The 27,531-nt window shown below is 43.6% G+C and overlaps 1 long non-coding RNA gene across 1 annotated transcript in view; it reads right to left on the bottom strand.

Annotated features, from left to right (window-relative positions):
• Positions 1 to 465: 465 nt before the first annotated feature.
• The window catches only part of LOC115495371 (uncharacterized), a 35,427-nt gene continuing 8,361 nt past the window's right edge, over positions 466 to 27,531 (bottom strand). Inside the window, exons 2-3 of the long non-coding RNA XR_003960561.4 lie at positions 8,009 to 8,051; positions 466 to 6,162 (exon numbers count right to left, since the gene is read on the bottom strand). This is a non-coding gene — a long non-coding RNA (uncharacterized lncRNA). The remainder of the gene's footprint in view (positions 6,163 to 8,008; positions 8,052 to 27,531) is intronic.

Below are 27,531 nucleotides of genomic sequence, written 5' to 3'. Positions count from 1 at the left end.
GCATCCCCATAAATTCGCTCTTCTCCATGACCTGAATTCATACTACTTGCTTGTGGAATATCCAGAAATTATATGGTTCACTGTTTTCTATTTTTTTGGGTATGATTCACATAAGGTCCTTAAAGCAACATGAAAATGTATTTACATTGCAGGAATATTAAAAAAAGGCAACAGGGACTCTAACATTGGGAATTAAAAGGGATCAGGGACTCCTAATAAGGACACCTAGTACAATAGAAATTTTAATTACGAAAAAAGCAGATCTGTGTCTCCATTTCTGTAATCTCACATCCAGTGATGTCAGCATATGTATATATGATTTAGACTACTTGGGCACCCATCCAAAAAAATCAAATTCTATCAAATCTACCATTATTCAGTGACCTATTCATGCTTTGAATGGCCCTTACAGAGAGAACAAGATAATGTGGTTTTAAAATACTCACTTTATTTAAATTATATCTCTTGTCATAAATTCCAAAAACCATGCCTTTTGAAAAGCTTTCACCTGAATGTTTATTTACAATAAACCTCATTTCACCTCTTAAGCAAAATAAGGAGGCTTTATCATAGCTTCAGGTCCTATTTATAGTTCCCTAAAGACTTCTGGGCCTGTGTTAAAAATATGTTAAATGACAACTTAGACCTAAAGGGCTGTGGCTGATAAACACAGATGACTCAATCCACAGTGAATAGTGATTTCTCAGGAAGAGGTCCATGCTGACCCTCTTCCCACACTTGCTGTGGTGTTGTCTCATCTCTCCACGTGGCAGCTGCTCACAGTCTGTAGTTTGCACTGAGGTGAAGTTGTAGCAAGTCTGGATTCCTTTCACTGCAGATTGGTGACTGAGGCAACTCTGCAGAGATGTTCAAAGGACAACTGGAGACAGCAGCCACAAAAAGGATCATAAAATAAACCATTCCCTTTTGTGATTCAGACCCCTGAGCACATTTTAGGGAATATTTGTTGTGTGGACAAGCAGTGCCGCAAATACATTACAGTGTTGTAAGTACTATCCCAAACATGTGAAAAGTGCTTTAGTTACATAAGGCCATTAAAATGGGGAGAAGTGCCTGATATCCTGAGTATAGAAAAACTTTAAAAAGCAACAATCACAGTCTCTTCTGGTTTTTCTTCTTGTTGTTGCTGTAGTTTTACTTGCTGGGTGGTCATCACTAAAAAGCGAGTGTAATGTTGCATGATTTACTTTAATATCATCAGAACACAGCAAAAACATCTGTGAAAAAAGCCAGACTAATGAAATTACAGAGCATTCAAATATTGTAAAGGCTGTTGGGATGGATCTGAAGCAATCATGAGTCAGATAAAGAGGGTTTATATAAACTCTAGTTTTTGGAAAGTGTTGGGAGGGTGAAACTAGTAGCAGTACACCAGCCAATGTTCATTTCAATTTAATCCATTATTAATGGCTAGTTTTGAGTACCCGTGTAAAGGTCTCACTCAAAAGAGTTCTGTCACCATGGTCAAGTTCCATGATTAAAAGGAAGCTCCCTGCAGGATGTATCATCCTGTTCCTCATTCTGACAAGCACTGCAGGCATGAGCTAGAAGCACAGACTGACCCCTCTCACTCACAGCAGCTTGTGGTCTCATTCCAACAGGAGAGTGGCCAGCCTGTACCTTTCCTCAAACTAGCAGGTTTAAGCAAAGAAGCACAGACATTCTTCTTACTAAGAAAGTAAATAGAAGAGGACTTGTGAGGCAGGAGAAGTGGAGCCTTGGTCACACCAGTTAGTGTAATCACAGCCTGCTCCAGGAGTCAATGGAGTACCTTGCAGCAAACTCTCCAAACTCTTTTTTGTGGAAGAATTTCAAACAGAACTAAGACCACAACCTAGGGCTCTCAGCACCTCATTCCTTACTATGATCATTACACAAGGTGCTCTTCTAAAGGTGAAATGCTGCAGTGGCATCAGCCCTGTACATTATATATATGAAGAACAATGAAGGATTTGATCTGAGGTGTACCAAGCTGAGTATTTATTGCTCTGTTTGGTTTAATTTCCAAACAAACAAGTAAAAATCTGTATGACAGTCTGGCACTCCCGAGCTCCTGGATGGGCTGTGGTGCAGTTGGTAAGCTCTGTGTTTCACTTGGCCACTCATCTCCTACAAAAGTGGAGCAAACAGAAACTGCTCAGCCTGAAGCTGCTGCTGTTTAGCTTGCCTCTGTGTTAGCCATGCCCTTATTCTCTCCTTATGTGCATTTTATGTGTCTGGGGAAGAAAAAGCTACCTCTGAGGTCACTGTGTAAGTCAGAGCCACGTGTTTTCTATCAGGCACTATAGTACATGGAAATAACATTGACGTCTCTCTGGGGCTTTGAGTCCAGATTTTTCTCTGTTACTGTGATGTAAGTCTGGGATAACTGGGAGCTACTTGATACCTTTGAATATTTGATCATACACTGAACTTTAGGAGAGAAGACAATTAAGTGTAAGAGAAATTGTATCCCTAGAACAGGCAGGTTAAAAAGGCTCTGAAGTAGTGGTTTAAAGGAAAGACTTTAAAATGGGAATGTAAAACTTACATTCTTTATCTAACGGGCAGAAATGCCGAGTGGGTTTGAGAAAAAATGGTTACTTTTAATACTCTCCTGATTGGGTGGAAGGGAGGCAGGGGTGGAGAATGGGTAAGAGGAAAGAAGGGCTTTTTTTTTAAGTGAAGTATTGCTGCAGACCGAGTTGGGATCTTCAAAAGAATGTGGAATGGGAGACAAAAAGTGCTGTTAAGTGAGTGATGCAGAGAGAAAAGGTGCTGGAATCCCTCCAATGACTGTGAAACCAGAGGGTGGTTGACTCTGTTCAAGAGAAGATTTAAACAAGAAAGAAATCAACATGCCCTCAAAGAAAAGAACAAAACACCTGCAGAAACAAGTAAGTGATGGAAGAATGGGGGAAAGTGGCATGTTTGTAGGAGCATCTTCCTTTAACAAAGGTGAGCTTGTGTTGTAGAAAGTCCTGGGTCCTCAAGAAAGTGGTACTGAATGATGTCTGCCAACTGCTTCTGATCTGGCTGAAACTGCAGCTGAAAAGGTAGCACAGAGATGAAAGACTGGGTGTTTTATGACCAGTTTTCTGAATTGCCTGCAATATGCATTTGTTGGATTTAATCGAAAAATAGCCAGTCTGGAAGAGATTTTTTTCTTTCAGACTGCTCTGAAGTTCATTCCTGAAACCCATTCATCTCCAAGACAGAAGGAAAGCAGGAGGGAATGAGTGGCTAAGACAAGTCTGAGGAAGAAGAAATCATGACTAAGAAGGAAAAAAAAGAGGATAATATTTTCAAGATGGAAAAGGTGACTTGCAGCTTTCAGTAAGACCTTTTTTTTTTCCTTTTAAAATATTCATATTTTACTTATGATAACAACATGCTCTTAAAAATGCTGGATTATTTGGAGTTTCCACTTGCTCTAGTCATAGAACTGGATTCCTACAGGATCCTGCCCCCTGTCTTTAATCAGGGACTCACTTTCCAAATAGAAGACAGATATGTATAACTTCACAAGATTTATAGTTATATCACTTCTTATTAACTCAATAGGGAGGCATGTTTTGCTTGGGTTTGCCTTGTAAGTGCCATATCTAAGAGAGCTTTTAGGCATATCAGTAACCAGCTTTCACCCAGCTCAGCTGTCAGTGGTTTCCAATATCAGGTATGGAGATAAAATAATTTTTCTTTATCCTTCTCTTATAAAGTAATTTATAAGGCATGTTCTCAAATCCAAGAGTATTTTGGAAAGCACCTCTCCAAGGCTTTCTGCAGTGTGACTTAAACATGCTCCAGTTTATACAACATTTCATATAGCTACATTGATTGGGACTTTGATGTATCTGTTAATCTCCTTTTTCTGGAAATATTTGGGTTGAAACAAGATAAATAGAAACATAATAAAACTTGACCATGGTTCTATACATTCATGTACAAGAACATGAATGTTCATGGATGTACATGTGCTTGGATGTCTGCATGATTCACTGGGGAACTTTACCTAGAAGAATTCCCAGTGAGAAGAGTGCTGACATTTCTTCAAGAACATCATTTTGAACATGGGCATATATATACACGAGTATATAAACATATCTATAAATAAATCTGTCCCATTATGCAAAACACAAGGCACACAAAATCGCTAAGAAAGAAGTATTATCAAAATATGAGATGGGATTTTTCTGTCTTTTAACACATTGTAGCTACGTGGTTCTTTTTTTTCCATAATGACACAAGGTTAGGGAAATGATGTCTGTCATGGTTTGACACTGGCCAAGTGCCAGGCACCCACAAAAGCTCTTCTCTCACCCTCTCTTATTCTCAGTTGGGCACAGGAGAGGAAAAAATTAACAGAGGGCTCATGAGTTGAGATAAGGACTGGCAGAAAACACTCTAAGGGCAAAGCAGGATCAAACGTAAAGCTGTAAAGTAAATTTATTATTAACAGAGTCAGAGGAGGGTAATGAGAAGTAAAATAAGCCCTTAAACCACCTTTTTTTCCCCCAGCCCCTCTCTCTTTCACACCAACAGTGCAGGGAGTCAGGGCAGGGGGACTTGGATCAGTTCATCACTCGGGATCTTTTGTTCACTCAGAGGAGTTTTTTCTCTGCTATGCCGTGGGGTCCCTCCCATGGGAGCCAGTTCTCCGTGAACTTCTCCAGTGTGGCTCTAATCTCACAGCAGCAGTCCTGCCAAAACTGCTGCAATGTGAGTCCCCCCCATGGGCAAACAGGTTTCCCAAAACTCCTGTGGCGTGGGTCACTTGTCCACGGGGTGCAGTCCTCTAAGGACAGGCTGCTGTAGTTTGGAAGCAAGGGCTCTCTGTCTCTGTGTCTCTGGAAGCAGGGCCCTCTCTCTCGGAGTGTCTCCATAGATTCCAGCTTGCTTTGGCATCCACCTTCTCCAGTGTGAGCACTTTTCCCATGGTCTGCCAGTGGATCTCTGCATCCCCCCCCCTGGATCTCTGCATTCCCCCCCTGGATCTCTGCATCCCCCCCCAGATCTCTGCATCCCCTCCATGGATCTCTTCATCCCCCGTGGATCTCTTCATCTCCCATGGATCTCTGCATCTCCACTGGATCTCTGCATTCCCAAAGACCTCATGCCTTACAGCAGGACAGCCTGTTCCACCATAGTCCTCAGTACACCCTGCAGAGCAATCTTGGCTCTGGCACTTAGGGCATCTCCTCCCCTCCTTTTCTTCTGCTGCCCTTGGTGTCACCATGTTGTTTTCCCTCACATGTCCTCATTTCCTCCTCTTCTCTGACTCAAAATCTGCTGCTTGTAGGTACCATTGCCAACGAGTTCCACCAGTTCAAAGATTCTTGTAAGACCCCACAGGGCCGAGAGATTGACTTTGTCCAGGTTCCACGTCCAGGAATCATTGGCCGTGTTTCTGTCACCAGCCATTTCCAGGAACTACTTTATTTTGTTCATATGTTGTATAAATATCATTTGATATGCATGTTTTACATGTATTACTCAGAGTTTTATCAAGTTTTCCCTTTCATATTAGAATTTTTAAGTTGTTCTTTCCATTGAAGTTAGTATAGTGTACCTTGGCTGTGTATTTTACTATCGGCATATAAAAATCATTATGCTCTACCTTCAAAGAAGCAATCAGGATCAGGATTTTTATTATTTTTTAGTACATTCCATGATACTGCTAGTGTCCAGCAGCAAGTCATCTGAAGATTTATCCCCTTTCCTACACACACCAAAACCACCAGGTAGAGGAATTTGTTGCTTTCCAGACTGTGGCAGAGATCCCAGAAAACCATCAAGCCAAAGGTCTGTCCCTTTTTTTTTCCTCATAAAATCAGACCAGGACCTTAAGGGCTGATGGAACTGGGAATGTTGCTTGACTACAAGTGCCAGATCAGGCTGTGAAAGTAATATCGAACAAAAGCTTTTAAATAAAAGCAAATTACATCTACTTCACCTCTGGCAAGGCTTGTGTGTGTTAGTAGCAACTGTAGTATGACTGCTGTCATCCATCATCACCATGTTTAATCAGAAAATCCTTGGAGAAAACATCAGACAAAGAGCAAAACTACAGTACCAAGAATGTTTCCCTAGTAGAGAAATGTGCTGCTGAACACCACAATCTGTTTCAGTTTTGACAGAAAGATGTTTCTTGAGAGTTTGCATCTGTAGAACAAAAAAAAAAAAAAAAAAAAAGGTTTATGGCTATTTTTATAACAGTCTTTTTATGCATTTCTGTTGCAGTTTAATAGTATATTTGTGGGCCTCCATATATTCCTACTTCTCTGCAAAAATTTCCATTGATGTGCGGGGTGGGGGATTGTGGCAGGGGAAATTCCTGGTTGGATTTTTGGTTTCTCTTGTCTCTTAAAAGAGAAGGGAGGCCTGAAAACTTTTCAGAAAGGATATTTTTAAAGGTGCATTCAACATTTGGCATTCAGGTTGTCTAGCCTTTTTTTTTCTTCTTTTTTTTTCCTTGAAGACTATGGATCACTGAAGAGCTATTAAGCTTATGACATCAAAGGTGCCATGGAAACAAAACCTGATTAAAAGTGATTTTGGTGAGTCTGTTTTAAGCTTTTTTTTTTAATGTTAGCTGAAATGTTTGAATGGGCATCTGGAAGAAAAAACATCTACAAGTGTTTCCTCCTCTTGTTGTAGATTCTGTTCTGTTTTCCTTGTTAAAGGCTGCAAGATCCATCCTTCTCCACCTATAAAGAAATGCACCCAGAAACCAAAGAACCTTGTTTGCCCAGCATTTCTCAAGCAGGGGAGAGCAAGCACACAAAATAGCACCATCTCTATGGCCCAAAACTGGCACCTTTTCCAATTCAACTGTAAAAAATCCAGTTTTGCCCTCTTTGACTCCCTAGAAGGGATGGGGTGGATTGGCTCTAGGAAGTGATTCCCCATTCATCATCCCTGACATGAAAACCACTTCCTCCTGTTTAAGTGGAGTCTCAGGCTACAACAAACAGCCTGAATGCCTACTCCACTGAAACCACTGGGTGCTGTACAACTACCTTCAGAGAAACATAGATTTCCTTTGTAATTAAGTAATCTTTTGCCTTCATATAGCTTCTTGTTGCCTAAACATTTTTTAATATTTTTATGCTCTGTGCATACTCAACTGGAAGATTTGTTGGTTTTATTTTTGGTCTGAAAACCAGCATCATGCTGAAATGACATCTGATTATGACTGTATCTTCCTTCCTCATGCTTTAGTTTCAGTCATTCCCTTGCTTTGCCCAAACTATCCAGTCTTAGTTCTGGCCAGGACATGGTTAATTCTTCTATATCACCCTGATACCAGCTTCAGCTATCCCTAACATACTTCCGTTGAAATAAAATGCTCAAGCTTGCTGAATTCCAGTTTGTTCTTCAAATATTTACTTTAAGGTGACACTCACAAAATTCACTGCCCTCATCTTTATGCTCCTCTCTTAATCTCCTCAGGAACGGTCCTTCAGGTTGTGTAAGTGGTAGTTGGGTGTTTGCACTTGTGCGTGGATTTCTGAATTGCGTGGCATAAGAGACAGGCATTGAAAGGACTCTGTTCCTGCTCTCTTGGAAGGAGGCAGTGCTGGTCAGAGCCATGTCCAAACCCAGTGGGCAGTAACCTGGTCCAGCCCCAGTTCACTGCCACTAGGGTATGACAGAAGTGGCCACGCTGAGGTAAGAAGAGTTATACCCCTGCAAATCCTTTATTTGTCATTATTTCACTCTGTTTTCCTTTTGCCTGTTAGCAGGAAGGTTGAAAAGATAAAGAACAGCTGTGGAAACACTCCATCCCAGAAAGAGACACCAAAAATCTGGTCTGAGAAATAGAAAATAGAGACTGAAAATTTGTACAAATTTGTTATCCCATGAAAACACCTTCAAGTGTAGTCCCATCCTGTAATTGCAGCTTCATTTTAGTCACTTTGCTTTCCAATGTGTGAGAACAGTTTGCTTCATCAGTTTTGCTGACTTATCCATGTTCTGGGTAAGCACCCCAGTGCTTTGCACTCACCTATTAAAGTCTCTGCAGAGATCTTTCAGCACTTACAGGGGACCTGGAAGGAAGATGAGGACGAACATCTTAGCACGGCCTGTTATGACAGGACAAGGGATAATGGGTTTAAACTAAAAGAGAGTTGAACTAGATTAGGTGTGAGGAAGAAGTTCTTACAGTGAGGGTGGTGAAAACTGTCACAGATTGCCCAGAGTAGGGGGTAGATTCCCCATCCCCAGAAGTCCAGGTTGGGTGGGGCTTTCAGCAAGGTGGTGTAGTTGAAAATGTCCCTTTGTCAGAACCAGACTTCCTTAAGCACTGGCTTAAGCAGTGAACCAAAACTGCAGCCGGTCTTTCACTGCTGGAAGCCTTTTGTCTTGATTCTGCCCTATTTCCTCCACTCTATTTTATACCCCTGGGTTTCTTTTTTTTTTCCTTTTAAAAAACATTTTCATTTCCTCTGCATTTCTGTGTTCACCTGTTGCATACATGTGTTTCCATCAGCTCAGCCCTGGCTCTTCTCAAAGCTATCACTTCTGAAATGGCAGCAGTGATTGTACAACTCTGCATGGAAGAAGGATAAGAGGACATCTTTCTCTCTAAATTTCATTCAAGCCAGTCTTTCCTCTGTCCATACTGATTATTCTAACAAAGTCTGACTGTCTTATCACTTTCACGGCTTTGATTTTTTGACTGGAAGGGAACAAATAATTTCTTTTTTTTTTTTTTTCCTACGTGTAAGGCCTTTTCACTAAACATGATGACGAATTTCCTGTCTTCTGCACTGTTGACCATTTGCAGGTCTAATGCACACGTTGGTTGTAACTCTGGTATTCAGTACATGACTGCAAAAGAAAGGAGGAAGAAGGTCTCTGACAGCTCTTGCTAGCTCTCATTGGTCAGGTCCCTAAAGAAAAATAATACATAGGAAGGTGCTAAGAGGCAGTACACGCTAAATCAGTGGCTAGAGTCTGAAAGGTTTAGAGTCACCAATGGAAACTTCTGCTTGTGATTGTAATTGTGAAATCTGTTTACTTTTGCCTATGCACTTTTGGTCTTTACAGCTCGTGAGAAACAATGGAGCCATGCTGTTACATGTTCCTAAAAAGTCTCCAAGTGACTGAGCTACCAAGAGTGGGAGCAGAGGAACAGAAGGAGAAGCAGCATTTCAGACTTCAGTTCAGCTCCCAGCCACAGGTAGCTTAATTCAGTAGCACTGCTTGAATTTCAAGGATATAGGGGCTGACTTTGACTCCTCTCGTTCAGCTTTGCTTAAAAAGGCTTTCTGTGGTGTTGGAAATGTGTTGCCAGACTCTGTTTTATAAACTGCTTGTGTAATCCACATTCAAAGTTTGTGAGGCTTTCTTGGGTAAAGCAGGAGTTGCTTTAAATGGCACTTAAACCCATCTGTTTCACTGGAAAAGGCCTTTCTTTTGTAGGTTACAAGATATACAGGTTCATCTATTTCTATTACCTTCAGCTGACTGGTTTCCCTCCCTTCTCTAGGAAACAGACAAGACCTCCACCCTGCTGCCCTGCCTGCTCTCCAAGAGCTCACATCCCTGCAGGATTTGGCTGGCTGCAGGTAGGTTGATGTTTGCTCTGGGTGTCCTTGTGAAGCCAGGCAGGCTCTAAGTGGCAGAAGGGCCCTGCCCACATGTGCATCTTGAGCACATGGTCCCCTTAAGTTTGACCACACACAGGCAAGAGATTGGGCAATCTGTGTGCCAACAGAGCCCTGCCCACACTAGCCAGCACTGGGAAAGGAATTGCTGCAGACATGCAGCGCAACCGAGATATTTGGCTTCGTGATTTGTGGTGGGAGAAGGAGCCTCAGCACAGTCACCTACTCATTTGGAGGCTCTAAAAACTGCCAGTTCTTATGCCCAAAAAGTGTCTGCCCCCACACCCTCTGCTGCTGGTGTGAGTATTTTCTGCTGGAGGGACAAACAGCCCACTTTGGGGAGTCACATCTTGGGAACTGCAAGAGGATAAAGTCACCTTGGTGATCGTAAAATGCAAGAGAAACAGTAAAAAGTGAGGACTGGGGGACAGTAGGGTGCAGCCTTTGGTCTGAGTTTTGAAGGATATGGGCACAACTCCTCTGCCAGATTCCAGCTTGAGCCCAAGCCTGGATGCAGCCCTGAGCCAGCCTGGATGAACTCCACATGTCCAAACCAGGAGGGTCATTGCTGTAGGGCCTGGTACAGACTCACCTCCATGGTGTTCAGTCCATCTTGGCTTGGGTCACCCCTGGAGCTGCCTGGCTTTCCCCATTGACAAAGCTGGAGGTATTTAAATAAACTGGAGCTGGAGGCATTTAAATAGACATAAGCAAGATCTGAACCTTCTTACACAGAGGAGTGCTCCTCCCAGGGCTGTGACAGTGTGTCTATAGCCACCTACCCTGTCCCTCCAGGGAAACTCCTCTGGCACCAAAACTAACAAACATAGCAGTGCTTTTTGGCTTATGGAAATGTAAAGCAAACAAATAGGAAATAGGACCAAGAAGAATAGGTTCTCTTTTCTAAACATGGGAAAGGGAATGGAAAGGGGTTCCTGAACCTGAGAAAGGTAAGGAAAAGCATCCCAGTCCCAGAGTGAAGTCAGAGTTACAGGAGCAGAGATGCTGCTGGCCACAAGGCTCCAGGTTTGCTGCCATCCATGCACAGCTGCACCCTGGGGCTGTCTCACCACAGTCTTGTAAGATGCCCCTGGCTCCATCTGCTCTTTGATGTGTGTGTGTGCCCCAAACAGGATAGGAAAAAATACCTTTGTATCTGATTTTTTTTTGTTTGCTAAAGTACAATGATCTTGCAGGAAGTAAGCAGCTCTTCTGCCTTCACTGAGGATGTTTTTCCCTTACAGGCTTCTGTTTTGAAATCCTTCCTAGCAAAAGAATCCCATCTGATATGTCCCTGGGACAGAGCAGCTCCTCATTCCAAGGGTCTGTGCTGGCAGCTCTGTGGGGTTCAGGGGGATAGGGCACCAGACCTGTGCTGGAGCTCTGTGCTATCTTTGCATCCTTTTCTTGGTGCTCACCAAAGATGTGGCAAGTTTTCAGCTATTTCCCACCCTCTGAAAGCTGGAGACAATTGATTTTGCATGAGTCCTCAAAGCTTCTCCTGAAGCCTGTTTCCTAAATCCCCAGGAAAAAAATACAGGGGTAAGAGGAATTAAAAGAAATGCGTTTCCTTGAATTTTCATTACATCAGTCATCTGTTTTGTGAATGAAAACTGCTGTCTGGTGACACTTATGGCGCTGGCATTATGTGTCTGACATCCTACAGGGTAGCAATTCCCTTAGAACAGGCCTATGTGTCTGGAAAGCATTTCCTGTCCTTACAGCCTTTAACAGGCACTTGGAGGCACACACTGAATCCTTTAGGTTGTCTTTCACCAGGCAGCTCCCAGAGGAACCAGACAGCTCTGAGTGATGCTTCCTCAGCTCCTGGCACGCCAGACCCCGTGTGCTGTCCCGCTGAACGGGCAGATCAGCAAAGTCCACGCAGGGCTGTGTTTGTCCCCAGAAAAGGGGTGTTTTTTACTAGAGAAACCAAATCTCTCTGGATTTCAGAGTCTTAAGGAGGAAGCTGTGACTCTGAGCTGTCTCTCCTTCCAGCAGCAACTCCTCCTTGCACAGCACGCCTCCTTGCATTGCATAATGATGGTAGACTCGTCTAGACAGGACTCCTCTCTGGCAGGCTCTGCCTTCCCTCTGGTGCACGGGGTGAAGGCAGATCTGGAGGTTCTGCTCTAATTAGAAAAGTCTTCGTTTCACCCCGAAATAGGCTTGCTGAGGAATCTGGCAATTTCAGGGCAGGCAAAAAAAAAGAAATCTGAGTTTCTAGAGGGTTGTCGAGCCCAGTTAGAACTTGGCATGTATTTCCAGGGGTCAAGGGGATGCAGTGATGGTCTGTGAGCCGTGTCCTGAGCCTGACCTCTTGGAGGGCCAGAGCTGGGAGGAGCAGGTCAGCGGGAAGCTGCTCAGAGGAGCAGGGCTTTGCTAGGCCTTTGAAGGCCTGCTTGTGTTTAAATGTGATATACAAACTGTGAAAATCACCAGTCTAGAAAAAATCCAAATACATCATAAATTCATAGGAATTTGCTGCCTGGGTCAGTTTATGGGCCTGCAAAGTACACAAAGAGACAAATATCTAAATGTTTCATTCTGACAAATAAATGTGTCAGGTTTATTTCAAAATAAATGCATCATTATTCTTGAATACCTTTTTTTTTTATTACAGTCATGTCTTAGCCAGCTGGAGTTTTTATTGAGTTGAAACATATGCCATGGGTCAATTTGAAACTATGTGGGTTAACCTTATCTGCAACCCATAATTTAGGCCACTGCTTGATTTAAAAAAAAAAAAATATTTGTCTTGTGCACCACTTCAACTTGTTGTGTATTTCTAATGGTTTCTGATAAGCAAATGTGTGAAATTCAAAAATGGGTGTGTTGACAGCTATTGTACCAATCAAGAAACAGTGAAATGAGAGGCTCTGAAAAGAACAATATTACATCTCTCTGCACTTGTTTAGGTGGAGGCTGCCAATGGACAGCCTGTGGCCCAGATGCAGCATGAATTATTGTGCATTATACTTCTGCTATTATGTTGCTGTATAAGATTATTTTTGTCTATTAAAACACCCTGGGTTTTAATGTGGGACACCCTGTCTTGCTTGTGTAGAAGTAAATCCAAACTGCTGCACCCTGTTGGGTATGGGAAGTGGCTTCTGTAAGTATTGGTATATGTCAACACTTTCTGGCAAATAATGTATTCAACTGGAAGCAATTTTTGCAGTTGTGATAGGAAAAAACCCTCTTAATGTAGATGAAAAATATAAAATTATACACTATTGGTTATTGGTTTATATTTATATTATTTAAATATTGTGTTGTTTATATTTATATTATTTAAACTATTGCCACTTTTTAAAAAAAAAAGAAAAAACCCCAAGAAAGTCAGGAAAAAGATAAATATAATGGATTTAAAGAGAATTAAGAATTCCACCTCACTTTTGGTGGTGAGACCTTGTTTCAGCTGGGTCAGCTGCACCTCCAGGTGCAGTGGGCTCTCATCGTGGACAGTCTGCTCCTTTGTGCCCATAAACACGGCATCAGTCACTCTCATGCTGCTGCCCACCTGCTGGCATTTCAGATCCTTTCTTTACTATTGTTAAGAAAGATACAAAAGATCTAAGGGGCCAAAATGTAAAATCTGCCACTGCACCATCACCTCTCCCGTGTTTCTCCCTGGCTTTGCCCTGGCATAGCTGTGGGGCAGGAAGAGTGCTGGTGGCTGACTTTTTGTTGGCTGCTGTCTTTCCTGGACAGCTCCCAGCTATTCCAGAGCAGACCTTGCCCAGTGTTTAGCAAAGGGTGAAGGCCCAAAAGGGTGGCTGTATGTACAGGTTATGGATTTACTGATGGGATATACCCGATATGACTTGTTTGGAGCTGTAAAGTGACAGCTCTCTCCTGGCCACTCCAAAGGCTGTTTTTGGAAAGTTCTTACATTGTGGAGGTGCCCCAGCCTGAGTGCCCTGCTGGGTGGCTCCCCCACCCTTTTCACATGGTTGTGCACATCATGGAGCACGCTGCTCATCTCAGGCACAGCAGGAAAATTCAACAAGCCAAGTCAATCCACACTAGGGTGAGTTTGTAGTGTCACAGGACTCAGGACACAGCCTGCACTGCTGGGATGTGGGCCCTGAGCAGGCTGTGCCAGGACCCCAAATCACACTCACAGCACCCAGTCCCTGCAAGGCACAGGGGGTGGTATGGCAGGGCAGGCAGTGCCTTCTCTCCTTGGATGGTGTGACCTGCTTCCTGGGCTAGGAACAGCTCTCCTGACATTTCCACTGAGCCTGGGAAGAAATGCTGACCTACTGTACCGGGGTGAGGAGGGCTGACCCAGAGGGAGGAGTACAAACTTAAATACAGGGCTTTCTAACTTTCACTCTGCCTTAAGGAAAGATGATCAAACAAGCTTTTTTTTTTTTTTCCCCTAGTTTTCAATATGTCTATGTCCAGAATATCATGGCCTTTTATTTTCTGGTAAGCTGCTTCCCTTCCATGCCAAGCAGCTCCCACCTTTTCCCTTGCCTGTGCCTCAGCTGTGCTGGGTGCCCACATGCCCCTGTTCAGCCCCTGCTGTGCCACTCTTCTGTCCTGCTCCAGGAGGTCATGGCTGCAAAACCCCACTGCAGCCTAGAGTGGAGAATTTCTGGGAAATCTGGTTTTACTAGATTAAAACAATACAGAAGAATTAGCAAGGAGGAGACTCTGAAAATCCCAGATTTCCTGAGAAACAAAAACTCTCTTAAGGTGTCCTGTGCGTTATAAACTTGTATGGAATTTGAAGGAATTAAGTATATAAGCTTCCTGGCTGAGACTGGACTGACATGGCTGAAGTTAAACTCATTTCTCCCAGCTGAAGGGCTGGGAAATTCTGCACAGAAATGCAGAGGCCTTACCAAAGCCCTGTGCCCCAAGGCAGCCCCCTTCTGGGGTGGGAGGAGAGCCCAGACACAGCAGCAAGCAGCCCCTCCCTCCCAAAAGGCTTCTCGTACCTTTAGTTACAAGCAGTTGGATCTCATACTACCAAGTTGTCAGAAGCAAACTTTGTAAATGTGCATTGTCATGGAGACAGTATAGATCAGCTGAAGGACCATATGGTTCTTTACTCCTTCGAGCTATCACTGGAAGGAGTAGACTGAGGAATATATTTAGTGTTTTCTTTTCAACAGATGACTAAAGATAAGGAAATAAAATTAGCTGGAGAAAACCCTCCTCCTTTCCTATGGGAAGTTGGCTGCTCTGTACTCTGCATTAGAAAAAATATTACAGAGATCTCTTGTTTTACAGCCGAACATTGACAGGTGTTTTGGAAAGGTCATAGCTGAGAGTCTCTTCACAAGAATACAAAGAAAAACGTGATCACCTTTCTTTCTTTAAAAAGGTGTGAACTTGCTCTCTTTAAAAGCAGGGTCTATGTATGATTTTTCACAGACAGATGATTCTTCCTTAGAAGAAGAATGCCTTTGATCATAGCTATATGCTCATATCCACTTTGAGACCACTTCACCATCTCAGGGTAAGTGACAGCCTCGCTCCAAACTCCTTCAGCAACCACAAATGATCTGATGCTGGCTCTGATAGAATGAGTAGTTCCCTGTAGCCTTGTTAGGCATGCCTCTCCCCTGGCCTGGAAGAGCCCTTGGCTGCCCCTCTGCTCATCAATCAAGAATGCCACTTGCTTTAATAGTGGGGTTTAATAGAGCTGTGATGGAAATAAGGAGGCCCTTTGTCCCACAGGGCTGGAGAGAGGTGCACTGGGCTAAAAAAAAAGACAATGAAACTGTTGATGGCAGCACCATTTCTCAAGAAAAGCTTTGTTTTAGGGGCAGGAAAAATACACTTTAAGTGTATTTACAAAAGTGTATTAACAAAAGTATCATGTAAAAATATTTGACCAGATTTATGAGCCCTATTCACTGGCAAGTGGACCACTGAAATTCATATGAGCTGGGCAACGGATGTTACACTTGAGCAGCCAATCTTTAGTACAGAACAACGTTAGTATAATTCACTTGCCAATCAACAGTTTAAGCAAGCAGTAGATTGTTCTATGCCTTTGTGATACATTTGCTCCAAAAGGGCAACCTGACTGCAGTGTCTCAACTGGAATTACTTCAGGGAAAATGTTCCCCTTGCCAGTCTGAGCCTCATGTCTCTTCCTGGAGTGCAGGTGGAGGCAGAATATTCTTTCCTTCTGGTTGTGGTCTGCTTGGGAATAGTTATAATCTCCCCCATAATGTAATGGTTTGCATGGTATTCGAGGAATTTCAGGCCTGATGCTATGGGGTCTCTCTGAAAGTGAGAGTACAGGCAAGTAAGAAAGGCGCATCAGCTGGATGAGCAGGCTGATGGAAACACAGCAGGGATCGTGTTGTTCTGGTCCCTTGACCCCCTGCTGCCAATGACAGACTGGCTGAAAAGGCTCTGCTGCTTGGTTCTGGGGTGACAGCTTTGCCCTTTAACTTTTCTCCATGTTTTTTACATTCATCAAGACAGTAAGTCTCCTGTCAGGAGCAGCCTCAGTCAGGTGAGGATAGGAGATTATATGAATATTTGAGAACAATTGGCAGCTGTGCCAGGCAGCATGAACAGAAAGATGTGTGAACAGGAAGGGTGTTTGGCTGCAGCTTTTCAGATATTGGGAGGCTTTGCTTCTTGATGTTTCTGCTGTTTTACTGGCAGGTACATGACAAGGTATCCAGGGGAAAGGGCAAGGACAAAGCTGCCCAGACCTCCTTTATTCTTCCCTCCTCAGGGTCCATGGTCCTGAGTGAGCTACTTCTCTGGACAAGATCCTGATTGCCTGACTGAGGATAGGTCTGTCAGACTGGGGCAGGAAGAAAAGAAGACACTAATTTGGTCGTGATTATACAAATACAAGTTTGACTTTACTTGCAACAAAAAACTTGTGACATTCTTCTGTCTTCTGCCTCAAATCCTTACCCATTTTGAACTTAAAGGGGATTTTTTAACAGTGAACTATCTATTTTGGTTTAAATTGTACCATGGCATGCTAAACCAGACCACTGAATAGGGCATCCATAAGCCTGCCAAGTTGGACCAAAAGAGCGGAGATTCTTGAATTAACACAGTCAAAGAGTTGAAGTTTAGCAAAATTTCTAGCTCCTAGAAGTCAATGTTTTAATGGGACTTTATACTTCTGTATAACAGAGCGATGCTGTACTTGCTAAAAAAAACAAAAAAGCACATCTTATGTGACATATAACACAACTTGACAGTTTTAACCATGTATAATTAGTGATATTGTCTCAGTAACAGTGAGAATGACTTTTTGTTGGCACTTCATCCCATTAAATTGAATCTTTCCCAAGGAGGAAAATCTAGGAGGCACCAGTCAGTCACTGACTCACTATCAGCTGCCTCCTTGCTAAAGCCTGAATGCATTCCATAGTAAGTTATTTGTCACAGTGACTCAGCATTGTAGGCTCCTTTTTAATTTCTCTCTAACCACAGAGCCAAGAAAATCTTCCACCTCCTCATGCTGTATGCTACTGAGATAGCAGTTTGTATCATCGGCCAAAGGATAACATATTCAAATGTATGCAGAGAGCCTTATAAGGGCATTAGCACTTGCCTCCAGGTTGGACGTCATGATGGTGAGCAGGGAGGAGTCACCAATAATAGATCCTGGTGTTGGTTGGTGTGTGTACAGTCAATGACAGCTCCTGGTGCTGGTTGGTGTGTGTACAGTCAATGTGTGTACAGTCAATGACAGCTCCTGGTGTTGGTACAAGTGTACAGTCAATAACAGCTCCTGGTGTTGGTACAAATGTACAGTCAATGACAGCTCCTGGTGTTGGTTCATGTGTGTGCAGTCAGTGACAGTTCCTACTGTTGGTTGGTGTACAGTCAATGACAACTCCTAGTGTTGGTTGGTGTCTGCACAGTGAATGTTGGTGCCGGTGCCATCCTTGGGAATACAGCCATGGCAGAGCTAAGCTCCCCTCACCCAAGCCAGGGGGTGATCTGAGCCAGCCTTCACCCAGCCATGCAGCCCCTCCTGGACAGGTCACCCAGCCATCCTGCCAGCCTGGGCTGCTGTGGGAAGGAGACTGGCAGCCAGCCCCAGCCCTCTGCCTCCTTCAGACTGCTCCCCTCCAGCCCAGAATGATAGAGACTTTATAGAGGCACTAAAGCTGCTTCACTCTGACTATCTCCACCTTAGTTCCCCCCTGTGCAAACTGATGGTGATGAGGTGTACCATCCTCTGTTAACTGCCCCGTGTTCTCTGCACTGAAATGTTGCTCCTATTAATCAGGTGGTCCCCAGCTGGTGCCTCCAGCAAATGGGAGAAAGAGCTGTTGAGATCAGATTCCAGCTTGGATCACATCACCCCTGAAACCACATCTTCAGCCATAGGGATGAGGGAAGACAGCTGTGTGATATGAAGAATGGCCAGCGGTGCCCAGTCTGATGGAGAAGTGCAGAGCAGCAGAGGAGTGCTGTTGTTTCTCTCTGCCACCTGGTGAGTCAAATACTTCCTCATGGCATCATTCTGTGTTTACCCAAGTAATGACCTGCTTTCATACTGCTTTATCCCTCAGGCCATGTTAGCCACAGGTGTAAGCCTTGGAGAATTCAGAATTCAGGCAAAGAAGTCACACGCTTTTGTAGCAACTGAGAAATGCTATTTATTCTGATAGAAATTATTCTGCATTAAGCTAGAATGAGCAGTATGGGAACCAGACCAAGTAACCAAGAGCTGCAGGGCAAAAAGCTGGGAAAGTCGGAAAAAACTCCCCAAACATTCTGAAGGGTGAGTACATTACATAGGTCACTTTTTTTTTTTTTTTTTTTTTTTTTTTTTTTTTTTTTTAATTTTAGTCTAAACTAATGTTAAGTTCTCAAAGCTCAGTCAAAGGACTGAAGCTCAAATCAGTTTCATCTGGTTTTTGGTGTAAGAGCATGGCTTTCAATTAAAAATTAAGGCTGCTGAGATCCAAACAAAGGCAGATAAAAACAATTTCTACTCTGCACAGCATGTGATGGGTGACAATCAAAAGGGAAAAAAAATTAATTGGGTTACAGTACTGTTTTAATGCCTACAAATGGAAGTTGGAACAACAGTGATCTCATGTTCAAGATACTTTATGAAATCAATCATTCTCACGTGTAAGAAGGTACTGTATTTCCATGGTTGGGAATTCATGGCCAGGGAGTTTTGCACAAAGAAAGTGATTGTGACTTATGCTTGCCATTTGGACTCGCATACTGGCCAAGGGGGAGGGTGGGTGTCTGTGCTCTCTCCTGATGAACTGCAGGGCTGTCGCTGCTGGAATTCTATGGGCCTCTTGCTGTGCTGACAGCTACAGACAGAGCTCCAGTGAACAGCATGCCATCCATCACAGAACCTCCTAGTCACCTTTGGGTAGGGATGTAGGGACCAAAGAGCCAAACTCAGTTTTGCATGTCGTCTTTTCCTGCTGAATTCTTCCTCATTTTCTCCTCCCTTGTTACTCAAGCATTTATTTAGGAAGGTATTTGCAGCGATTGCAAAGGTCAAGTTCAATTCCTTAGGGGTTAAAAGCCAATGTTTGCCTAATATCACCTGAGGTGGGAGGTGAGCTGGGGGCCTCTTGGAAGAAGCTCACTGGAGGTCCATTCTCTAGATGCAAGCTTGATAGAAAGGGAACAGGGAAAAAATCTTCCACAGTTGAGAGAAGAGAAGAGTAAATAACATTTCAGGCTGCCTGAGCTCACCTGGATGGTAACAAGTGTGCATTTAGCTGTAGATGTCTATGTAACTGCTGCATTTTTCCTACTGTATATGCAGCACTCCTCATGCCTGTCTGTGACAGGATGTGTTGCAAGTATCTGTCTGTGCTGTACCATGTTGGAGGTTAAGGAGTAAAGCCAAACACATGAGGCATGTTACTGAAATACTAACTAAACACCCCTGCCAAAAAAAAAAAAAAAAAAAAAAAAAATTGTTGGCTCCCAGGTCTTTAAAACATGAGAAATCCTCTAATGGCAGATCTTGAAATTTGTTGTTTTCCAAGCCTGCTTATTCATCCCCTTTTGGACAGCAGGAAAACTGTCATAAATCAAATTTTTTGCAGACCAGGAGTGCTAAGGGGGTAGATGGTTTGGAGCATCACAGCTCACAACAATATCAATATTTGTTGTATCTTTGCAACTCTCCAGGAGTTGCACCAGGAATATCTTGACAATATCACCTTTTTCTCTCTTTCAAACACTCTATCATCTTATCCCTTGAAACATTGTTGTTACTAAGACTCTCCTGTGATCAAAAGCCCCAGTTGAGGTGACCTTCTCAAACTTGTCCATTTTTCTGATCTTTCAGCTGGAAATGTATGGAGTTTAGGAACTAGTCATGTAAACAGTTGCCTTGCATATATAGAGGCAACTGCACAGAAAATCCTTTTCTGAAGAAATGTAGAATAGTGTTTCACATTATTATAGGAATTTCAAATGTGATGCTGACTTGTTATTTTTACTTTCTCTTCATTTGGAAGAGGTTGTTTGATACTGTTCTATTCTGTGTGTGACAAAACATTTTTCATGTTTTTTCTTGATAACTGAGTATAGACACAGCAATAACTTGAAGATAGTTCTTGTCTCTCACATCAATGATGGAAAATTCATATCCTCAGAAATAAAACTTGATCTTGCGTATGTGGTGGGTAGAGTTGACCTACTGCAGGAGAGAATGTAGAAGTAGGAAAATGTTATGCCAACATTTTGGTGTATAATTTTGGAAGTTTCAGGTGAGACTTCTATACAGAAGTTTGAATGGTGATTCTGGCTACTGATGTTACCTCTCTAAAGGATTAGAGTTCAAGAAAAAATAGCAGTATTTCCTAATTAAATGGTAGAGGTATACCATGAGCATACAACAAAATCTCAAGTGGTTTATGAATTTCTCAAAAGTCTCTCTTCCCCCAGTGCTACATTTATCACTCTTGAAAGCAAATGGTGTCTAGTAGGAGAGTGTTATTACAAACAGCCCTAAGGCTTTGAGTGGGTTGCATTTCTCAGGAGGAGGTGAGCTTGTTTCTTGGTCTTCCACCAGGTAATGATAGCCCCCCCCCCCCCAGAGTGGTGACCCTCCTCTTTCTAAGCATTCCTCAGAGACAGCAAGGCAGACACCACAGCGTTATAATGGGCTTCACATAAGATTCCCCATTCTCTGTGAAGAAAAGCCCTGCCTTTGCAGCACCAGGTGACCATTATCCTGTATCAGCTCCCAGCGCCACAGATTTGTGATGGCAAAATGGGTATTGGCTGTGAACACAACTGCTCTTGACTTTGCTTTCTACAAATAACTCTGCAGGAAAACAAGTGCAGTTGGAAAGCAAGCATTTGAGGTCTTTTCTCTGTCCCCTCACCTTATTTAGATTATTTGTGCTGTTTTCACAGCTACTGAGAACTGAAATCAAACAGACCAATCATCCAGCCCTAAACTACCCTGATGGAGCTCTGATGGCCACCTCAGCAATCACATGGCTCAGTCCTCACGGCAGGTATGGGCTAAAATATCTTGATCTTTGAGTGTTTGCAAGCTGGAAAGTCTTCCAGCTCTAAGTGATTAAAATAGGACGGGAAAGGGGACATCACTCCTGTGGGAATTTCTTTGAGGCTAGAAATCAGGTATCACCTTTACTAGAGCCGGTCAGTCTGGGAGAAGGCTCTGCATAAGGCTCCCCTGTACCTCCCTGCTCTATCCAGGGCAGGTCCATCTGCTAAAATAAAATGCATTTCTTGGTATAGGTAGAAGCTTCTGCAGTAGGAGACATGAAGGAATTTGCTGTGTCTCTCCTTTAGTTCATTCTGTTAGGTTACAGCTGCTACCCATATTAGCACTTTGTACTTTTATGTCTCCTCCTGAATGAGACTTAAATCCATTTTTGGGAGAAATCCCTCCAGAAATGCAGCTTTTCCATTTCAGAGATGGAGAAACAAAGTCAGATCAATAACAAAATTATTCACCTGCACATGTGAATGTTGTAACGGACAGTAGAGCCCATGTCTCTTAATTTCCATCTATACAATCCAGCCACAAGTTTTGAGGTAAGCTTTCATTTTTTCCATGACCTGTAGGGATTGCTTCTTGCAGACAGGACACAGCTGATTGTGGAAGAAGAGAAGTGAAGGGAGCGTCAGTCTTATATAAACAATGATACAGACACCGGACATCACCTAAACCAGCAGACTGGGGGTGAAAAGGTCTCTGTGAAAGTGGAGCAATGAAGTGTAGTGGCCACGGAGGGATGCTGGCAGGGCTGATGCTCCATGGTTAATTGCTGCTTATGAGGTCCTAGCACTTAAGCAGCAATTCCTGAACTTAATGTTTCTTGGTGTCTGTGACAAAACAGGTAGACCAACACTCAGAAAGGCCAGATTACCTCAGCTAGAGGGAATCCTACAGGTGGATCCTTCAGCCACTGAAAAGTTTTAATTGCAGATTGATTTTTCCATGGGTCAAGCAGGGATGCTCTTTCGCATGGCAGTTTTGTCCTGGAAGATGTTTGACAGCCCTTCACTGTCACTTTCTAATAAAAGTATTGATTTGTAGTTTTGGGTTGAAATCCCTAGGACAGCTGTCACTCTGCCCCAAAGTCATAAATCCTCATGGTTTTCCTCATCTGGCAGCCCTCTGTGATTAAAGCAAGAGCTCCTTGGAAGGATGAATCACCGAGGCTCATAGGTTTTCACTCACTGTCTCACCACTGCAGCCCACTCTATGTTGTCCAGCCTCTGTTTTGCCTGACATAAACAATAGATAGGATGTCAAACATGCAGAATTGCTTTGAAAGGAAACAGTAATGATTTCTGGAGCTCCAGATTTCTTATTTCCTTTTAAGCTTGGAAATTAAATGTGGGGGTTCTCTAAAACTAACAGAAACACTGGAGTGGATGGCAGTTTCCTTTATTTGTGCATATAAAGTATGTTTTGATGCAGCAGGGAGAGAGATGCCATTGATACCAAATAACACGCACACAAATTACTTGTGCCTTTTGTGTAAGTAATTTAGATACTCTTGGGGTTTTTTTCCATAGCATTCTCTTCTATTTATCAATTTCTTCCCTGTATCTCGCAGTTTGCCTGCCTCTTCATTCATCATTCATTTACAAAGCCATTCCAAGCATCAGAAACCAATTTCCTCCCTGATCCCAGTCCTGTAACAAAACAATATTACCCTGCATGCAAGCAATGTTATGAAGATGTGGGGTGTTCTGAACAGAGGAGTGTGTAACAGGAGGTGGATTAAGACTAAAAAGCCGAACCGTATTTCGTGGACTGTCTCATCTTCAGCTCAGAATCCCTCCACAACATGAAAATAGATGTTTTCCACTTTGTTCTCATGCATAGGCCTGTAAACTGTCATAAGATTGCACATCAAGCTAATGGACACTGAATTTTAACTTGCTTTTTTGTTCTCTTCTCAATCCTGAATCTTTGATTCCTTTCTCCCATCAGCTTAATCAGCCCAAGCCCACCCAACATGTACCTGTCTAGCAGCTGCTCACTCTGCATGTGCTGCTGTGCCTCTGAATCACTGCCTTGACTGGGCTCCAAGGGCTCTGCTTTGCTCTCCCTCGGGCCGTGCATGTGGGAACGTGCGAACTTCACTGCAAAACCTGCACTGCAGGCAACACATCTCGTCCCTCTCTGCACATAGCACACGTAAATCATCTGGGCTGTTACACAACCTGCACCTCACATCTGCACAAACCTGCTGCTCTGCTCACTGCTGAGTCTGACCACTGGCTTTCCATGGTGGTGGGACCCATGGGCCCTGCTGGTTGCATCCTCCTAACATCTCCAGGAGGTAAGAAGCTCACGTGGTTCTGGACACCTTCTAGAGGAGGGATCAGGTGTCTTGTTCAGGAAGGTGTGGGAGGCTAGGAATTAGGTTGGGTTTAGAGTTTCCCTGGGGTCCAGCCTCACACTGCGTGCCTAACTCCCCAATGCCTGTGTCCTCTATAGACCAGGGATGGGTAGGAGGGGAAGGTAAAGGAGTGTGAGATTGCATAGCTACAGTGGTTTTTACACCCTGAACTGCTCTAGGTTTATTAGAAGAAGCAATGTCATTTCTTAGTGACAGGGGTCATTCTTCACTTAGCAGTTGGCCCTTGAACTATACATCATATGGGAGAGTGGTGAAGTAAGAATGTTTATAATTTTTATTATAATTATTTCCCATACATAAATTATGGCTACCAATCTAGCCATAATTTATGTATGAGAAATAATGACAATGGATTAGAATTATTTTTTCAACTTCAGTTTTTGATGGTGCTTTTGATAAGACTGAGGATAAGTACTGAGCATTTCAGATCTTGCTCTCGTAATCTCATTCCTGCAAACCAAGAGCTTTGTACATTGAAGGGTCAAATCTGTAGGAGAGAATGGCAGATATGGAGTCTTCCTGACTGTTTTTTACCATATCTCATACAAATAACACGGTTTCACTGCAGCACCCATGCTGGCAGTGGTCCCCCTGTGGTCCTCCAAGGAAAAGGCTTCAGATAGCTCATTTCAACCTACATCAGGATCTGAGGAGGACTATCTCTTGTGTCATTGCTCTCAGTCATTCTCTAAAGCCTCATTTTATTCTCTAAATTGCCATATTTCTATTCTGGCCTATAGTCAGTCTTGGTCTGCATGTAAGAAACATACAAGTGCATGTAAATTTTATATTACTTATCTAAAAGTATCTGTGTACAAAAAGATTAGGAAGCAGTATGGTCAGTGTGATGCCCAATGCTTCACTCTGGGATATGGCACTCCTTTACATAGCCACAGAGCCCAGCCTTTTCACTGGTCAGAGCCCTGCTGCCATTCCTGCAGATGTAGAAATGCTGCCATTCCTACAGATATTAGCCCATCCCCTCCTCTGCCTGGCAGCCCAGGCACTGACAGGGATGCACAGTGGAGAAGTGGCATCATGCCCTGCCTGCATCCCCCCAGGGCAGGGAGCATCTCCCCTGAGCCCCATTGCTGTCCTCTCTGCTGCTGACCCTTACAAACACCTCTTTGCCCATCAGCACTTCTGCCTTCCAAGAAATGCTTCCTTCTCTGCTTGCAGAGAGGGCATCACCTGCTCCTAACCCCTCCTGGCTCCATGTGCTCCAATCCTGTTTCCTCCAGGGAAGCTGCTAGAGAGAGCCTGCATGCTGGTAGCAGGAAGAGCCAATTTCCCACCTCCCTCCCTAAAGCACAGGACCACATCCCAAGGTTTAGTTAGTGTGCACCCTGGCATCAGGAACAGTTATTTCAGGTGTTTCTGCTTTTGATGGTATAGCTTCAACAATTTTAAAGACATCAAATTTATGAGATGGCACCTGTAAGGATGGGAAATGCTGACAACAGAGCACGTTGTACTTATTTCCTTCCCATGACTATGAGCGCTGGCCTCTCCATACTGAGCACTGCCCTCTCCATGCTGATGAGTTTCAGAGCCTGTGGGTTATTTATCAGCACTTTTTGTCTATTTATATCAGTAAATATAAGTGACAGAGAATAAGCTCTACTAATCAGTTTTAAAGATAAAAAGTCTTTATCACAATAAAGAATTAGGTGGAGAAAAGGTTTTTAATTAGCTTCATTTAGTAATCAATATAGTCAAGCCATCATTGGACTGATTTGAGCACTTTTTGTTTGGTTTTCTTCTTGACTTGTTTCCTTAAGAGGTGCAAGGCACAGCAGACAGATGCAGGGTTGCAAGATGGTTTATACAAGGTGGATGAGCTCCACAAAGCCATGGTGCTACATCAATTTAAGCAACTAAGAATCCAGGCTGCACTTTTCAAATTACATTCAAGGCTCTTTATGTTATTTAACATCTTGCTATTGTTTTAGCTTGTGTTGCTCTAATCTCTAAGAATCCTCCTTAGGCCAATAACCAAAATATATTTTTTAGAGAGACTTGGTAGTACAGGAAGGTGTCATGTTTAGATACAGTGATTTATATGCTCCTAATTAAGTAATTGAGAGGTAATAGTATTTCATAACATTCTTCTTATCTACGTGCTTGCAATTAATCATTTGTTTTCCACCTCGTGGTTTATCTCCTAGATTTTTGTCACAATTTTTTTCCTTTGAGTGTTGCCACATATTTCAGGTTTAGTGGGGATTACTCCCGAGCAAGGAATGCCAAAAGACTTGTGAGAAATACAAGAAAAAAGATAAATATGAGATTATGAGAGACAGCAACTTCATAGGAACTGCATATTTAAGCCAACAATCAAACCCACTGAAAGCCAGGGAAACCTTAGGCCAAGTTTGGTTTTGGTCTCACATAACCCCACAGACCTCAGATTATTAATAATGATAGACATCTTGTTATCCCAACAAATGATCTGAAATGAGATTTATTGGAGTTATCTGAATCTGCTCATCTTCCTTCCCTGGTAGTATTGGGGCTGCCTTCTCCTCCTCATGGAAGGCAGGCTGCCCAAAAAATGATTCACCCATAAGAGATCAGAAAATACTGGCATGCATTATCTGCTCTTCAGGCCTGTGCTTTGACCCAAGTGCTGATTGATAATGAGCCTGATTAAAGATAGCAGGCTGGTGGCACAGCAGGTGTGGCTGCTGTGGCAGGGAGGGCACCCAGCACCTCCCCAGGTGAGGCTTGCTGCCAGTGCCACTCAGCACAGCAGCACCTGGCTTAATCACAGGCACTGGGGATGAGCCCTGTGCCCACCTGGCTGTATCACAGGCACTGGGGGTGAGCCCTGTGCCCACCTGGCTGAATCACAGGCACTGGGGGTGAGCCCTGTGCCCACCTGGCCACCAGGCTCCTGCAGCTCTGAGGCAGGGTATGGCTCAGGAGGACAGCCAGCCACAAATGGAGGGAAGGCACCAGCTGAGGAGCACTGCCAGCTCACAGGCAGAAGCATCCTGTCTCCATGTGCTCCCAGACCATGCCCAGCCTGGTCTCCTGTGACAAGCTGACCCACTTAGTGTATTAGGGAAACGCTGCAGATATTGCTCACCGGGACCTTAGTAAAGTCTTTGACACCTGAAGGAGCTGCCTGCTCATGGCCTGCATGAATATACTCTCTGCTTGGTAAAACCTGAGTGGCCAGCTGAGCCCAAAGAGTGATGGAGAGTGAAGTTACACATGATGAATGGCGAGTGGAGTTACACCCAGCTGGCAGCGGGTCCCAGGTCTGACTCCCCAGGGCCAGTTCTGTTTAATATCTTTATCAGTGATCTGGACAAGGGGATCAAGGGCATCCTCAGTGAGTTTGCAGACAGTCCTGAGTTGTGTGGGATTGTTGATCTGCTGGAGGGCAGGAAGGCTCTGCAGAGGGACCTGGGCAGGCTGGATCCATTGGCCCAGGTCAGTGGAGTGCTCAGTGTGGCAAAGTGCCAAGTCTTGTCCCTGAATCACAACAACCCATTGCAGTGCTGCAGGCTGGGGGCAGAGTGGAAAAGGACCTGGGGGAGCTGGTCAACAGCAGCTGAACATGAGCCAGCTGTGCTCAGGTGGGCAAAAAGGCCAATGGCATCCTGGTCTGTGTCAGAAACAGTGTGGCCACAGCAGCAGGGCACTGATTGTCCCCTTGTACCTGGCACTGGTGAGGCCATGCATCAAATTATGTGTTCAATTCTGGGCCAGAGGAGGTTTTGATTTTAGGAAGAACTTTTTCATGGAAATTGTTGTCATGGATTGGAAGAGGCTGCCCAGTGAGGTGGTTCTGTTGGCAGCCTTGGAGGTGTTTGAAAGATGTGCAGATGGCACACTTGGGGACATGGTTTAGTGGTGGGCTTGGCAGTGCTGGGTTAACAGTTGACTCAGTGACCCTAACGGTCTTTCCCAACCCAAACAATTCTAGGATTCTATTCTATGATTTTAAAGCTCTTCCATAAAACTTCCAAATTCACTACGCCAGGGCGCAGGACATGTAGCAAATGCACAAAAAACATGTTGTGAACCAGAGGTGACCCTTAACATTTAGG

The sequence above is a fragment of the Taeniopygia guttata genome, chromosome 5 (assembly GCF_048771995.1).
Source record: "Taeniopygia guttata chromosome 5, bTaeGut7.mat, whole genome shotgun sequence".
NCBI classification, from domain to species: Eukaryota; Metazoa; Chordata; class Aves; order Passeriformes; family Estrildidae; genus Taeniopygia; species Taeniopygia guttata.
The sequence above is the reverse complement of the archived record's forward strand: the minus strand, read 5'-3'. Positions and strand labels throughout refer to the sequence as shown.